Genomic DNA, 17,613 nt, shown 5'->3' with positions numbered 1-17,613 from the left:
TTTAAAAAAGTTAATGAAAATACTCTTCCTCGGTATATTATCACTGATTCTTTGTTACACTGGACATGCAGAATAGCCACGAAAGAGCCTCCAGCATGCGCATGCAAACACAGCTTGTAATTGGATATAAAAAACTACAGAAGAACACTAAACACCTCTTGCCACAAGGATCCATTGTCTCCAAATCATTCTTGGGGAAGCCATTAAACATTTGACATCTAAAGTGATCTCTCAAGTTAAGTGAGTAAATTGAAAACTGGTACTTGCCTAAGGCTTCTCAACAGAAGGGTCTATGCTTTTTAGCTAAAATTGTCTACAGTTTCAATCTCGGTCAGGAAAGCCTAGGAAAGCCGTTAATGTGAGGTGCCTGGTGCCACACAGCAGAGCTGCAGAAAGCATAGTCCTGGCTCAAAGCCATCACTGGCAAAGCTACTGTCTAGCTCGTGGGACAGAACCTCACTCCAGCTTTCCACCAAGAACTCTGGAGCTTTCTCCATTTGCTCACTGCACTGCAGAAGGACAGTGGCTTTCTCCTCATCCTCCTGGCCCCAAGAAGCATAAATCACCCATAGAAGATTGTGAGATCTAAACCAGCATGGAGTAACTTTTGTACTCCATAAGCAGCATTATGGATTTTCATGGAACCAGCCACCAAGCAGGTGTTACCAGGCGCCAGAGAGACTATCACATATTGCTGCTGTCAGTACATGTCTGATTGCTGTACAGCATCACATCAGTTTCCCTAATGCACTTGAGTTCTATAAACTCCCGAATTCCCTGTGCTTCAGTCTCAGACTTCAGTAATCATTCTCCAATGTTCAGCACCTCATCACACGGACTGATGGGACTCAAGTCAGTCCCACATATACATGAAGGAATAAATCCTACTCTCTCCTACGTTTAGCCTGAAGAGTGTTTGACCTGTAATTTCTTAGCAATTTCATTGAAGAGATGGAAGAAGGGGTGCATACTCACGCAGCTTAATCTGTGAATTTCTCCTTGATTCACTCGCCTAACGGTCCTTCTTTTCCTCCGCAGTTCACTGGTCTCCCTTTTGAATCTCCCACGAAAGCTCATTGTATCCGTAAGAATTCAAGCCGCAAACAAATCTCTCTTTTAAAAACTGTGCTTCTTCAACCTCTTTCCTTCAGCAGCTTCAGCGTAACAACTGGAAGCTGCACATACTGTTCAAGGGGGAAGTATGTCTAAAACTTACATGCTGTATCCACAGTAACTGAACAGGAGGAAGAAAACCAGCAATAACTCATTTCTTCCTGTGAATAATATTCTGCTATTAAGGCAAGAGTGTCTCATTAAGCCATAAAAACACCCAGCCCCCGCCTCTAATGCAAATCAAAATAGGAAGTTGTAGAAAAAACATTTGCAACTGAACATCTATCTTTGTCTCAAAACCCATTACATCCTTTCTCCTCACCACCCTCCCCGATTCAAAAGCGAAAACAGCTGCACTCTTACTTCATGTACACGTATGTCTGCAAGCTAAAAAGAAGGCAGTCACAGAACCACCACCTCCTACCAAGCCCCTCGGTAGCAGACTTCAATTGCAGAGCGCACACCAACAGGTTCGTGCTGTGGGGCCCAGAATCACCTCTGCTTTTGGACCAAGGTAACAGTTCCCCTTTCTAAGTGGTGTAAAATACCAGTAAGAGGAAGCACCCTGCAAATTCCTAAAGCTGAAGACAGTTTTAAAAAAAATAGAAAAATAGACATATTTATATGCCAATATTCAAAAGACATATTTGGCTTCTAGAAACCTAGGTTTAGAAGTGCCTGTCACGAGCCAACTAAGAAAAAAATAAATTGGTGCTTGCTTCAACCCTGCTCCCACCTCAGGTGAGAGTAAAGCTGCCAGACGGAGCCTGTTCCCCAGCTGCTGCCCCATAGCAGCTCCCCTACCCCACGACCCCGTGCAGTGGCAATCACAGTGGCACCCCGACAGGATAGAAGCCCCTCAATTGGTGCCTCAGAACCACAGAGGCAACAGGAACAGAGACACAGGCAATCAAATTATTCCTAATTAAGGTAGAGACTCACCCAATGGTCAGCTGTCTGAAGGTTGGCAGGGCACAAAGGTCTTTTAAAACTGAACAAACCCCCTCAGTGCCCACACATGTGCATGCACACACACACAGACCCCTTTCTTCTCCTTTGTTCCAGCTGAGGATTCATCCTGCTGTAGCAGCAAAGCTGCATTCCCCTATGCACATAGTCTTTATGGGGCATGCATTAGGTTTTTTTATTTTAACATCAGTGTCCATAACCAAGACAAACTGATAGTTTTTCTGCTTTTTCATTCTGGATTTTTTGCAAATTGGATGCTAAGCATTTTTTTACAACTTGTTTCAATTAAGTACTGTCTGAGATCTGCAACTTTACCCTGAGTGCCTTTTTTTTTTTTTCTTTTTCTTTCCAGCAAAAAATTCTGAATTCTATGAACTCTTTCACGCATTTTTCAGCCTTAGTAACATTTGATCCAAAGTAACAAACCTCTGCAGAATTTCCACATGATTATTCCACATGCTGGATTTCCACGCCAAAAGCGCAGTCACATGAGCCCAGCATGTCTGATCTGAGCACTACAAATCAATGCATCAATCTGACCAGTTTGCTTTCATCTTCCTCAGTTAAAACATGGTGTCACTTTATGAATTAAAAACCCATCTCATCATTATCTTTGTCTTTAAGAAGATCAACTCCTTTAAACTGAGTGTTGCCAGCCTGCTGTGTGACTGCTTAAGACAAATTTCACTGTACTCCTACTTAGTGGTGAAAAGCATCCGTGTTTGGCGCTAGAAAACAGAAAAGACAACAGAAACCATTTGCCAAGGTATGCAGACATTTCAAGTGGCTACCAGTATAGCACCGCAACGTTAACCAAGTTGGAATCACCCTTGTTTTCTCTCAAATCACCATGCTATCTGAGTCCCAAGTGCCTCTCACATAACATTGTGAACGCAGCTGCCAAGACAAGTGGTCCTTGCCAGAAATTAAATTTAATCCTGGATCCATCAGCTCTGCTGGCCTAATTTTCAGCAGGTATCAATTCCTCTCAGAGGCTGCTTCACCCATCCAGTCCTTCCTGTAACTGTCACACAGAATGAGCCGATCCCCATCTTTCCTTTCCTCAGGATGGCTCTGTCCCAGCTTCCAGCCTCCGGCAGCACCGAGGAGCCCTTCCAGGGCACTCTTTCCACTGAGATAAGGGTCACCGCTGCTTCCTGAAACTTTGATGAACTTGTGTTACTCCCAAATAATACAAAAGATGAACTTTGGTTCAAGTTTCCAGCTGCTCCTTATTCAACATACACCATGAGTATCTTTTGTCCACAAGATTTTAATCCCTAGTATTATTAAACCTAATTTCTGTATCTCTGACAGCCAGTTTTTCAGACTCGATGCTAAAGATGCTGAGCATTAAATTTTCTCAACACCAATACATCAAAAGGTTGAAGCAATGAAATACAAATAAGCTACAGCATTCACACAGAGATATAAACAGAACTAATAGTAAACAACTGCAAATAAAGATTCCACTTTCTTAGATCTGTTTTGAATGCAAATTCCTCTAACACTTGTAATGGGGAATAACATCACCAGTCAAATGTCTAATAATGCTTTGTCCTGTAGCAGAAATACAAAAGAAACTTCATTAGCATCAGTGTGACTGTAAAAGATTCTCTAATTTTTCCTTAAAGTCTTCTCTACCTCTTTGAATAAAGATAACAGGCACTTCAAGGTGATCATCAAGCGCCTGCACTGCTTTTAAATTCAGAACTATTATGTATAATCCATAACTTAAATTATCCCGAGGAAAGACCTACTAGGTCACAGGAAATTCACAAGCCTTGGTTTCCATTTGTGAACTGCTCTATTAGATTCATATAGTAAAAATAAGGATGTTGAAACACTTCAAAAAATAATAAAATATGTAAAGTTGTCAACTCAATGTTTTATCACCCTCTGCTCTGCTGCCTCTGCTGAACATTTGCATTTGTTCCCAGTATTTTGAAGAAACTTATCAATATCTAGATAGGAAAAATAATATTTGATACCTCTACCCCTGTTAAGGAATAGCTAGGCATTCCCTTTGTTTCAGAACCACTAGCATTTAGTCTTCTGATAGGGGTCACAATTCTGTAACTTGTTTATTCTCTTTTCCTACATCTCTTCTAGAGGTTCTGTCCAACTTATTGGATCTTGGATCCCTTCACTGTCACGTGTCATTGACTTCAGTTTGGATCTTGAAAGCAATATGTAAAACCGTACCACTGGACAACACTAATTCACTGCTACAGTGTATCACACAATCATTGGAAAATGAATTTCACTAGTGCTTTGCTAGCAGCCATATAAAAATTCAGTTCCTGAAGTGTGTATCTTCAACTAACATAAAAGACCTTCCAAAACAGGCTGAATATTTCACTTGCTGTGTAGCAAATACTGAATTCACTGTACTGTCCTTCTAAAATAATATCATCTACATCTCCCATCAAGAATGATCGAGAAAAGATGCATCAGTTAACCGCTGCCTTTCCCCCGCCTCCAAATTTGGTGGCGGGGTGGGGTGTGGAATCACATGCAAAGATCAAATTCATAGCGAGTTTCAGGGAATGAATGCTTCCATTCAGCTCAGGGCTTCTGTCCGGGAGCAACGCCGACACGTACAAACAGAGTGCAAGTCAAAACCAGTCTTGACTAATGTCCATGTATATGTAAATAATTGCACATCCACAGCCATTACGCACCTAATCCTGACTCAGGCCTTTTGTCTAACAGATTTGAGAAACACAGTTTTATTAACAAGTAAGAAAATTCCTTTTGCTGGAACAACCTTCATCAACTGTGCATTATGTTGTTTTGAAATGAAAGACAAATCTCTCAAAAAACACCCACTTGCTTCATTTATAAATTAATACCACTGTGATAACAGTGACACTACCATTCAGGCAGTCTCTGCAGCATAGACCAGTGCTGAGAAATTTGGCTGACAAACTTAACGTTCCACCACTTGGCAGAGTGCAGATAAGATAGCTGCCTACCTTCCTTGAATGGCTTGTAGCATTTCCAGCATGTCAGAGTGCCTGGTAGAACCACAGCAATAAAGTCATTGAAGAAAAACCAAAGGATGCCAGCCATGCCCAACACTCAGCCCTTGGAGCAGAAACAGAAACAATTCTGCACTTTACGACCATGACATTGGCACACGGCTAGCAGGCAGCTGTCAGCTCAGGTACTGGTGAGAAGACCTGGAGAGGCTCACAAAGGGCTCCCTATCTTTAAAACAAAACAACCACCACACTTAAATTATTTTAATTATTAAAAAAAAAGAAGAAGAAAAAAGATGTACACCACATAGCTTTACAGCCTGCTCTGTCCCATATTATGGATGTAGGGTGCAGAACTCACAAAACTTGGAGACTTTGCTGGTATACTCAACTACTGAGGCCAGTAACGAGGAGATTAACACAGTTAATATCCCACAACATGCAGGCGGTGCCAGTGGGTAAGCTATGTTAATACTTACTGATGCTGCTTTTCATATATTCCTTACCTGGTCTTCAATTGCAATCCCCCAGGCAGCCCAGCATCCCTGGCTGCCGTACCCTGAACAGGGCAGCAGGGCAGCACTGCTCGGAGTCAGCTGTCTGCACATCTGGGCAAATCAAGCCACATCAGATATAATTTGCCACCCTTTCTGTAGTCAGAGTGCTTGCTAGAAAATTGATTTTAGTGAATGGTAACACACTGCATGTGTTTGCAGATAGGACTGCCAAAAATCTACTAATAGACTGTGAGACTAAAATTGGGGCGACAATGACTGGACACCACACATTCACTTTATTCACATCTTCCAGGCATTGGGAATAGCATGTGCTCTGTAGTGGATTGTGAATGCATGTTAAAACTGTGTTTCCTAGAAGCTTCGTGTCAGACAGGTAAAGCAGATTACTACACTGGGACCAGAAATAGATAGATTTTTTTTTACTAGCACCTACCGAAGAAGATGGAAAGCCCTAGTGACCTCTATCCCAACTCCTTTGTCAAAGACTGAATATTCACCTCCATCTTCTCCCCTCTCCAAAAAAACCCAAACCAAACAACCCCAAATCAACTCAAGAAGAGATCGTCTTTTGGAATGAAATGCTCAGTATTGATCCATGCTTTGAAAATGTCCTTTTTTATAAAAGGGAGGGAAAAATATAAACCCAAAATATTTTAAACAGAAAGGTAAAAAAATTCAGTTAAAAAAAATTCCATATGACGCAACCTTTTGCAAAGTCACTCTGGTATTGAATCAACTGGAAGTGATTTTTTTGAGAAATATGATTCCACCTATGATCTAACAACTCAAGCTAAAACAAACACTCCACAGAGCCATTAGAATAACTGATGCTCGCCTTTTGCCTACACATCCATCCAGCTCTGACCAGGCAAAGGGCTGGGAATCCATCACAGTTAAAGTGACGCTGGCACACAAGGTGAGGTCTCCAAGGCGGGGGGACAGTGTGCCTACATAAATACCCATGAAAAGAAGCCCCTTAGTGTTGTCAGAGCCCTGCTAACAGATCTTTCCAGACAACAGTCCCCGATGTCAGTGACTCCACCTATGTCAAGCCATTTCTTTTCTTTCTAGCCTGCCAGCGTGCTGATCTCAGCGATTCCTTCCTCCTTGCCTTCACTTCATGCCCCAGATATTAGTGCACTCACGCAGAACTGATCTGTGAGAGGCTGCTGTGCTCCTTCGCCCTAGTGAGAGGCTAAAACACACCCTGTAGCTGAACTGGTGGTGTCAGGAGCTGGCCACAGGCTGCCCTTGCCAGTCCCCGTGCATTGCCAGAGCTGCTAAGGTTCATCTGTGGCTGAAAGTGTCCCCAGGGGGTGAGGAGAAGACCTCGGGATGGGCAGTTTGGCACCTCCCAGCCAGATCTCATGCAGCCCTCAAGGGCCCTTCCAGCACATGTATTTCATCACCTCAAAATAGCCTTTGTAAGCACTCACAAGAGCTTGCTGGTAACACCCATTGTCCAAAAGCCACTTACCAGCCCTTTGCTGATTTTACAGCTCCTAAAAAAAACTTCTCACTGTTCCATCTGGGAAGCAGGCTCAGCTGAGCTAGCAGCAGTCCCTCCCTGTCCTGCAGCCTGGGAACACTGCTCCACATGCACACCTTGCCACAGCGATGTTTCTACCAGCTAACCCCACAGGAACACAGATGTAACACCAGCATCATTTCAGCAGCTTTCTAGGCTGGAAACCCACCTGCACCTGGCATGAATAGAATACATTCCCTTGCCACTGGGCGGAGAAGGGCTTTGCACCTGATGGTGCAACCCCAAATGCCTCCAGCTACAGCCACACAGCATCATTTACAGAAAACCAGTATGATAGATCTTACACTTGCAGCCCTTGCTCATCTACCCTACCAGCCCTCTGGAGACAGTAGCTAGTGGGGGAGCAAGAAGAGCGGAGGGCACCAGTACTGCACCACGGTGCTACTGGCCGGTCCTCTTTGCAAGTGTGAGGGTCCCTGCTGCACAGCGGAGCTGCAGGCTCACACACAGTGCAACCAAGCGCAGTCGTCACGGGCTTCAGTGCTGGGTATCTTTGCACAGGTTGGATAGAAACAGCTACGCTTATTCTCTTTAGCAAACAAACTGCCGCTTCCTATATCAGCAATCGGGTTGGAAGAATTAAACTTTCCATTAGCAATGTTGTCCTGCTGATGCGTACAAAAGCAAAATAGGCAATTACTTCAATTTCTTCTTTAATTTGATCTATTGGGAAATTTCAAACAAACATTACTCTTTTGTTTTCATCTACTTGGACTGGAATTAGTCCTTGATAACAAAACACACAGCGATGAAGGGCCATAAAAGGCGATTAAATAATTAAATAATCTAAATTTACTATCTCTAGATATGTCGATACCGCTGTGATTTTGGCTTCCGCTGCATGCTTTTCTGGTTGTAAATCTAATACTTGCTATTCATGTCTATGCTACGTTGCAGAAATTATTTTTCTTTTTCTTTACAAGAAAAGCTCAGATCAGACAACATCTGGTTTATAAAGAGAATCCACATTTTCACCCAATTTTCCAGCTGGAACAACTGAAGCAAAAGGAGGTCAGGCAACTCACTCATTTACTCAAGGTCACAATCAACATCTACAATGCTGTAATATTGATGTAAAATACCCTGGGATCCTCTTCATTTTTTTTTTTTTTTTAAGTACAAAGTACACTCCCCTCCATACGTGTGCAAACTGACTGTACAACCATTACTGTGTTTGATATCTCATATTTCTTACATATATTCAACGTCATAAATTCCTGTATACTCTCTTTTAGTGCCTGTAGGCATCTTAAGCAATTAAAAAAGCAACTGCATATAATAATTCATCATCTGGATCATATAATTGAAAGCTAAATAATGGCATTTTGGAAGAGGCAAAAAGCACATAAATTTCAAAAGCAAAGATGCAAGATTATTTTCTTGTTTTAGTAGAAAGGGAGTGAAATATAAAACCGTGCAAGTCAGATTTACATTAGTTGAGTTTGGTATGGAGAAATAAGAAAAAGACAACTTGCATCTTTTTGACATTCCCCTTCTCTTACTGATCTCTTAGTACACAGAAAGCAACACAGTGTAGTCTAATAGATCGTGCCAACACCTGATACAGTATTTCTCACTTCGGCATAACTTTCTGTACACCCAGAGAATTGTCTCACCTTTCCAGGCTTTGCTTTTAATTTCTTAATTAAAACCTCTAATCCTAATTTAGACTTATAACAAATGTGCAGTCCTCAGTATTACCAAAATAAGAAGGTAAAAAACTAGGAAAATACTGAAATGGCAGTGGTTAGGAGCCTTACAGTTTGTAAAAGCCTGTGTAAAGTTAACCAAATATAACCCCAACCTTGGCAAAAAAAGAAATATAATATAATCCATTGAGTTCTACTCCTTCAGTTATCCCAGCCTCACAGCAAGGAATATCCAGCGGAGTGCTGCAGGTCCTGACACACAGACAAGGTACCGTGCGCCAGCCAATACAGGTCTATGCACAGGGACAGTAACTTGCAACAAATGCAAAATAATTCAGGGGAGCGTAGTCAATCAAGCTGATGTACTTGCATGTCTAAGAGGCAAGAATGCCAGGTATAATACTCCTTCAGCAGCAAACGAAGTACTGAATGTTCACCTGGACGCCATGCTAAATTCCATTTTATGTAAGCATGGTCATACCAGGTAGGATGAAAGTTAATTTAACCCAGATTTCTGCACTTGTGAGAATCTATAGCTGCTAAGGTGAAAGTACAGAAAACAGTCAGTATACTAGTATTTCTCCTGAATACTCTTCCAATTTCCACTCACGCAGGTTCCCAAGCCTGAGGCAGCACCTGCATATTTACTAATTCTCAAAGACTTCCCTCATGAATTTTTCCAGCCATTTTTAAAACCTACACAGACACTATAGATGTTAAACATTTTGTGGCAAGGAAATCCAGTTTTAATATTCATTCTGGTTTTGTTTTGTTTTTTTTTTTTTTCCTCCAAACATGCCCCTCATTAGTTTCATTTGACAATCCCTACTTCTCTTCTTGAAGAAGAAACTGCAAGCCATCTATATATCTCTGACCATTCTTGACTTTTACGACTTCCACCATATCCCCTCATAGTTATTTTTCAGGCCAGTCCAGGTCTAGTGTTTGTCTACATACACAGTCACAGACTAACTTTGCTGACCCCCCTCACTCTTCTCTGTGATTTTCCAATCCTTTTAAGCCTATCTTGAATTGTACGAGGTATGAAAGCCCACCCAAGAAGCTGCTATGGAACTCTGCTATCCAAGGACAGATCAAAAAGCTGAATTTATTTATGATTTCCCAGCAAGCTGGAAAAGCAAGACCAAAACTATGTCATTTTTAACACAGTAAATCTGCTCTAAGCTCCCAGGTTCCTTCTGCAAAGCAGAGAGCTGAATCAGAGTAAATCCTCTTCCTTCACTTTCTCCAGATGATTTTCTCTGATGGGATGAGTGTAAGCTAGTTCCTGCCCTTGTGTTTTTCCCCACTCTCACATCTTGCTCCCTGTATCCAATGTGCAAAGACAAGCTCTTGGACCTTTATTCTTGCCTTATCATCAAGCCTAAACTGGTCATTGACAACCTGACTGTACCAAGAGTGTTTTGGTTTGTTTGTGTTGTTTTTAAAAAAATAAATAAATAAATTGAAAATTCTGGGGTTTTTTTAGATTTGAAAATTCTGGAAAGTCCAGAAAATTCCCTCTTACTGTAGAAATAGTTGGAACATCCTGACTCATTTCTATTAAGCACCACTTGAGCTGGACACAAAAGAACTGGTCAGAAATCAGAAGCTAAGAGGTTAACTTCTGATTTCCTACAAAAACACGCTCCAGCCAGGCTTAAACAAGTGCCAGAAAAGGATGTGGATAGGAAATAAAGCAGAGCTTACTGCAGTTCCTCCTCACTCAGCTCCTTGTTCTGTCTGAAACACTGCAGACATGGTCTGACTCAAGGAGCAAATCCTTTTGTGAAAATATTTCCAAGAAATACAGTTGTCTTGTGAATGCTTTCTACAAAAAGCAATGTTTAGCCACCAATTCAGATTATTTTTGCAGGCTCACGTAACTTAAAATTGCCTTTGATTTCATTTAAAAAAGGAAAATTGGCAAGCCCTTTGTATGTACAAAAGCTTTTGGCACCTTAAAAATACTATATAAAGAAACTTCTCAGTAGGAGCTGGTACAAACCTTTTTGTCAACTCATCTCTCAAACATTTCATTTGGGCAGGTCCTTTTTGGTATATTATTCAGGATATGTTTATATAGTGAAAACATTTTAGAATTACATTTTATTAACTGATGTTTACAGTTTCAATTAGATTTAGAGAAGTAAGGCAAAAACAGATTGGTACAATTCCAGACTTGGATTTACTTTGATCTTTTATATAAAAACCAGAATTATGCATGCCTTAGTAAACATCTCTATTATTTCCAAATAGTTCTTCAGTTCAAACTGCATTCATGAGTTTTCTCTATGTTTCCATACATTCCGCTAAAATATGTTGTATTTACACAAGTGTTTGAGGAATGAGCATGCTATCTATCAGAGCTGCTTGGTCAGAGGATTTCTGAACAAAAGCAGGTGATGGATGCATGAACACCCCAATGATGAGTCCTTCCCCAGCTGATGTCTTTACTACATTGTCAGCAGAAACTAAATCAGGTGCTACAAGGGGCAAATGGTTATCATGAAGAAGCAAGTTACATCACCAGCAACAAAATATATTGTATATCTTTAATCTTAGAAAATAAATCAAGTCTGTGTAGAAACAGTAAATGTTTCCTCCTGGATGCAGCAGATTCAAGATTAGGATCACTGTCCCTGTATCTTTCATACAATTGCTGCTTGCATTCATCTGAAGGACGTGTTATGGAGCACATGCCCAACACCTGGGAGCAGACAGCCAATAAGGGATATGCATTCTCTTGTAACAGGCCAGTTAAAAGGCAAAAGGAGACTCAACTGCAAGGTTGTAAGGCCAAAGAAACCGGACATTCCTAGCAACAAACAAGCTTTTAGATAACTGCTTAGATCACTGCACCTCGATCAAGGGCTGTGCCCTTGCTTAAAACCAAAGAGCTAATGGTGGTCAATAGCCGGAGGAACTCAAGCACTGCAAAAGCCAGAACAGTCACAGCCTGAATAAGCAAATTCAGGCACAAGTGCCAGCTGGCAGGTGGAAAGACGGAACAGGCAGCTGGACGCTCTGCTTGCTTTTTCTATGGAGCTCTAGGGAGATGAGAAAAAGCTCCTCAAGAACATGGGAGAACAAGTTAAAGACATGGAAAGAGCTAAGACACTGAAAAGAAAGAAGTGCAGATCATCTCTGTGAACACTTTTTATTCTTTACCTTCAAGCCCCAAGCATCCAAAAGCGAAAAAAAAAATAGGCCCAATTCCAAGCCGTCTCTCCCAAGAACTTGTCCTCCTCTGTAATCCCACTAAGATCAAATCTCCTATAGAGATAGCTGCAATGCATGTTTGCACATAATTTACTAACAGAAGAAACATTTCAAAAAGGACAGTAGAGCATCTGGTTCCAGGAATCTACATATCAGAAATTAATCTCTTTACTGTTAAGGCTTACCCTCTGAAACTGCTAATTTTAGCGCAGAAGTCACAGCCTGTGGAAAACATCAAGGTAATGCCAAACCCTTATTAAAATGCCAAAGAAAGTTATAAGTGGTGACATGATGCTCAACTCCTAACATCTAGTTTCATAGCTAACCACTGATTGATCCAGCAAGGCCACATACATTTTCCACTCTTAAATTCATGCTTTTTTTTTTTTTTTTTTTTGGTGGGGGAGATGGTGCAAGTGGGAAGAAACATGGAAGCAGCACAGAATTACACTTCTGAACTGTTTTACTGCATTAAGTCAAACCCCTATTCTACTGGATTTGCACACATACAACTAAGAACTGAATCCGTCCGCCTTATCTTCAAGCAAGTATCAATAATAATGAAAAGAAAATGAGCACAGCAGTTGACAGATGAGAAGTGAGGAAAAACAAACACCAAAGGCAAGAAGTGTTCAATTCAATTGTTTCCATAGACTGTATTCAGAATAATCCCCGAGACAGTAAGAAGTCTGACAAACATTACAATGGCTAATCGAAAACCACACACAGAGAATCTATTATGTTTTAAGCTAACCACAAATTGGCAATAATTATTAACAGAGTGCAATTTTAGAAGTAAGATATTGCACACAAATTCTTTCTGTTTAGACAGAACATAACATTTTGTTCTGAAGAGGCACCAAATTAACAGGATGAAAAAAAGCACATTTTTTATGATATGTATTTATTTACAGAGTTCCCAGAGTTTAAAATAAGAGTCCTAGCAGAACTGAAATGATTGAGCCCCAGGATAACAAAGGAATCTGTTTCTTTCCCAGTGTAAATGTGCACATGTACGTACAGCTCCCACAGCGTAGGGGCTCATGCTCCATGGTCTGAGCCAGCTTCAGCTGGACTAGACTTGCAATAGCACCCAAGATGATGTCAGACCTTGCCACCCAAAACATCCTGAAGTGTTCATGTGACATGATTTTTGGTGCAGAATCCTAATCCTTTCGCCACTGCAGTATTCCTCACTCCAATCACTAACCCCAGCTGGAAGCCTTAATTGTTCAAGGAAGTGATTCAAAAGCTAACAGACCAGGAACTGTCCCTGCATTTCCTAGGCACTGTCTTCCTCCATCTTCTTTAGCTACAAACACTATGGAGACACCGCACCTGTTTCTGTATTCCTGAAACAACAGTACTCCAGTGAGCAAGAGTTCAGTTACTTGAGTACTTCGGCAGCAAATTCATTTCTTGTTTCACACAAAAAAGCAGAGCTGCCAGGCTCAAATATGCTGAAATGCTGCTTAGCCTTAGAAAGGAAATCTAAAGTCTTGCCTTTACAAACCTTTCTTTGGTTAAGGGAACATCAAAACTGTTTATCTGCATTTGTCCAGCCCCTCTTCAGCTACAGGTGGTACCGCAACCTGGAACTAGTCTGTATTCACCCACACATTGGTAGTAGTCATCTAATAGTCATGAAGTGGTGATGCCTTTCATCAAAACCTTGTATGATTCAGGAAATGCAATCTAGAAGTCAGATTCTCTTGAGAGTTTTTAGAAATCAGGTAGCAACCCCCCCTGGGATACATAAAAAAAGATCAGATCACCAATAGTAGCCACACTAGGTTTTGCAGTACACAGCAATCACACTTCTGTTTACACACATCAGTGTAGAGGCACTCATATCTGAGTATCTGCTCCCCAATTTATCTTTCTGCTGTAGCTGATGGTGGAACAGTTCAGCAGCTGCTATTAAGTGCAATGACTCCTGTTGCACTCATCCACGTTACCCTGCTTTGCTGGAGACGCTATGGAGCAATGAAGACTTCCCATGTGCATTAAAACCAAATGCTTCTGATAGATGGAAGAGTATGAAGCGTGGAGATAAAAGCCTCAGAGATATACATCTTCATCTGCCATGAGCAATGAAATTTTGCATAAGGCTTTTGTCTGAAACGCACTGAACTAAAATTCTGATTTAAAGTGGGTTTAAATCAAGTGTATTAGGGTTACTGTTGTAAAGAAGAAACTTCATAGAAGTGAGAAGTATCAGGAACAGGTCTGTCACACTCCATTCAGATTTCCAGTCCACCTAGGATGGGAATGGAGTGCATTTATACTGAAGTCAAAGCAGAAGATGGTTTTCCATTTTGGGAAAGAAGAGGTGGAAGAAGGGCAAGGGAGGAGGGATTAACAGCAGTAGGAAGAGGTATCTCACTGTGAAGCAAAAACAGAGCTTTTGATAAAAACAAGGAGGGAGGAAAAAGCATCAAAATATCCTCATGTGTCAACACATGACCAGTGGTGGCTTGCCCTCAGAAATCAAACCTTACCAAAGTTTAACAGCAGTGTGCCTAACTAATTTCAGATGAGAAGAAACAGCACTTTCTACTTGGATTCTCTCTCTCATCACTGAACTCTTCCTCTCTTACACACTCTCCCTCCTGCCTTTGCCTCTCCCAGCAGCTTTTACTTTGGCAGTACTTCCAGTTGGCTGGTGTTCTCCAAGAGCCCTGGCTTCTTTATGGCTCCCTTCCTCAGTCAGACCTCTTACAGAGCATAGCTTTTTCCAAGCTAAATCGATATCCCCGTGTTTGCAGCCAAAGGCCTGAAATGGACTCTGCTATATGCATTTAAATCCAGATCAGCTCTAGTGGAGGATTCCGTACCTACAACGGCACGAACAAGAAAGCCCAGCCTGGCTCCCAGTGCTGCAGCCAGCAGTGAGTTAATGCCAGTGAGAGGCAAGGGCTCAGGACTGGCATTAATATTATTTTCTGAAAGCATGAGTTTAATTTCCTATTTCTTTGTACACTTCTTGAACCAGCTGCAGCTCACCATTCTTGGCAGAGGAGAACCAGTCTACCAGAGCCTGGGCCAAGGGTGGTGCACACACATTAAGACAACAAGTGCTGCTGGTGCCATGCCGCCGCTCGCCCTCCCAGCCTGAGCTCTCCAGCTGCCCTCTGCAGCGCAGGTTGGGTTCCAGCTGTGGATGCTTGCTGGGAATGCAGCGCACCTGGGATGTACTGGGCATGTGCATGAAGCATCACAGGTGGATTTCTGCATCCTTCTGGCTTGCACAGCTGCCTGTGTTGCCCCAACCTGTCTCCTGGAGCTATGGACAGTGATACCGCTAATGGAGACGTGCTCCTGTAACAGAGCTTGAGGAGCATGGGACAGCACCGTTCCTCAGCCAAGATATGGTAGCAGGCAGTATCACTGCTTCCAGTCCATTTCTGTAGATATTGACCGTCAACCTAACCCACCCATACAGCCTGGTCAGTCAGTATAGGGCCAGGCGCAGTCACGCATCCCATTACCAAAATCTCACTGTGGGAGGCAAAAGACCAAATGATGTGAACTGAGTTCTGAGCCTGGAACTGCTTGTGCAGGCCAAGATGTGCATAAAAAAAACCCAGAGAACAACTCTGAAAATAGACCTAGAGGCTGCTGGTCACAAATACATACATAGATGTACATAAAAAAAAGTTTTATATTTCTGTCCAACACTACACTGTTTACTGACATCATGAAACAAAAAACCTCTATAAAATTCTGTCTGAAATACATTTCAAGGCATTTTACTGAAGTCTCCAGAACTCAAAAGACACTATTGTGGTTATTTTAGATGCTTCATCCTGTGCCTAGCATTTGGCATTTAAATCTATGTACATCTGTCTATTATTACCCAGAGTTTATATTTTCCTTGTAATTTATCCAAGTTTTAATATTGTGATAAATACAGGAAAGCAGACAAATATAAATGCAAGATCTGCACTCATGGCTGATTTGGTGTGAGGGCACCACACCATACAATTAGCCTAAGGTTCCTACAACCATAGCTCACCCAATTCCAAAATCTCAGACCAGTCAGATCATTGGGATTTTTTATTAACTCTTTTACCTTCCTCTGTAGGAATATCCAAAGAGTAAAACAATCAAGGGAAACTGAAAGATGGCATTTACTACAGCCCATCAGAGCTAGAGCCAAGCAGAACTGCAGACAGAGCATCGCAGACAAAACTGCCACAAATCAAGCATGTATGTTCATAATTTGTTTATAAATGGGCTTATTATGCAAAGCAGTGTGGCTGCAGATGGCCAAAGCCTGAAAAAACTGAAGTGGTTTTTTTTTTTTGCTGTTTGGTTTTTTTTTTTTTTCTTCCCCTTGTGTGTGTTTCTCTCTTTGCCTTTTTGGTTTTAATCAAGTTATTTTGCCTTTCTATAGGTCGATTTTCTTCTCTCCTAAGAAGCATTTTGAATATTAATTTTAAATAGTGATTTTTGTCAATTGCATGAAATCCCAAAGCCTTCCAAAAGCACTCTCAAGGACAGCTACTTACAGAGACTTTTCTGCACCCCTTTAATTTATATTCTGCTCTTTCAAGTATGCATTGCTTACAAATAAATAGCTTGCTTCTCTCTCTTTTCTTTTTTTTTTTTTTTTAAAAAAAGAGATAATAAATTCCTCTTACGTAGGAGGATGTTTTCATCACTTTATGTTGAGTCCATGGTCTTCATAAGCTGCCACAACAATTTGGTTAACAGTTTTATAATAATTTCATTCCACATACTGTCGTTTTACACTTTGCTGCAATGCTAATAAGTGAAGGCAATATTAAAATGCTGTTGCTCAAAGTACTGACGTCAGGTGGAGAAGATTTGCTCAGTGGAAAAAGGCCCTTTTAGCACCACCTCTTTTTCAGCCGTGTGAATACTTTAGATGTTACTACAGCAGTATGAAACATGAAAACAGATCCACATCTTGGGCTCATGCTCCTCTGCATTTCAGAAGCTATACCCAGAGCCATAGCTGCTGCCTAAGCCACCTGCTCTCACCAGCAGGGCTGCTGCGCGTTAGGCACAGGGGGGCAGAGAAATCAGAAAGATAACAAGTACAGCTGCAAAAATGGTTCAAGTAAAACTGCATTTTGTGCATCTACTACTTTTCCTCTTTACACCCTAACGCTCTTCATTTATCCACACGTAGGCCTGTTCCTGCTCCTGTTGAGGCCAAGTGCTGAAGTGGAAGTTGAATAAGATCAAATAAAGCTACATGTTTATCGTTGTTTAAAAACTTATTACACATTGAAGCTTCTGACTTGAACTAAAAGATATGAACATTCTGAATGATTTTTTGAACTTTACAGACCTGCGCAGTCTGGCTTTCCAAAGACAATCCCTCCTCTAAGACATTGGAGGAAGAACATCCATCCTTCTCTTCCCAGAGCTGAGCCTCATGCCAACCTCCAAAAGCCACTGCAAGTTCTCCTCATCTGGGTACACACAGATACATTCCCACCTTCAAAACCACTAGGCCACGAGTCAGAGATCTTGCAATTCTTCGAGTTGCCATCTATTGATAGCACTTAGTATGTATACGGCACAAATCTTCAGTAGATAAATGCATACAAATTGAGGACATGATTGCACTGAAT

General features: G+C 41.4%; 1 protein-coding gene and 1 long non-coding RNA gene across 2 annotated transcripts in view; one reads left to right on the top strand and one right to left on the bottom strand.

Moving 5' to 3' along the window:
• DOCK10 (dedicator of cytokinesis 10) overlaps positions 1-17,613 on the bottom strand; it is a 159,664-nt gene that overhangs the window by 109,033 nt on the left and 33,018 nt on the right. The window lies entirely within an intron of this gene.
• LOC308072715 lies at positions 1,478-17,503 on the top strand. Its single transcript, XR_013931764.1, has 2 exons — positions 1,478-1,627; positions 2,435-17,503. It is a non-coding gene; the product is annotated as an uncharacterized lncRNA (long non-coding RNA).

Source organism: Falco punctatus, assembly GCF_963210335.1.
Source record: "Falco punctatus genome assembly, chromosome: 13".
NCBI classification, from domain to species: Eukaryota; Metazoa; Chordata; class Aves; order Falconiformes; family Falconidae; genus Falco; species Falco punctatus.
The sequence above is the reverse complement of the archived record's forward strand: the minus strand, read 5'-3'. Positions and strand labels throughout refer to the sequence as shown.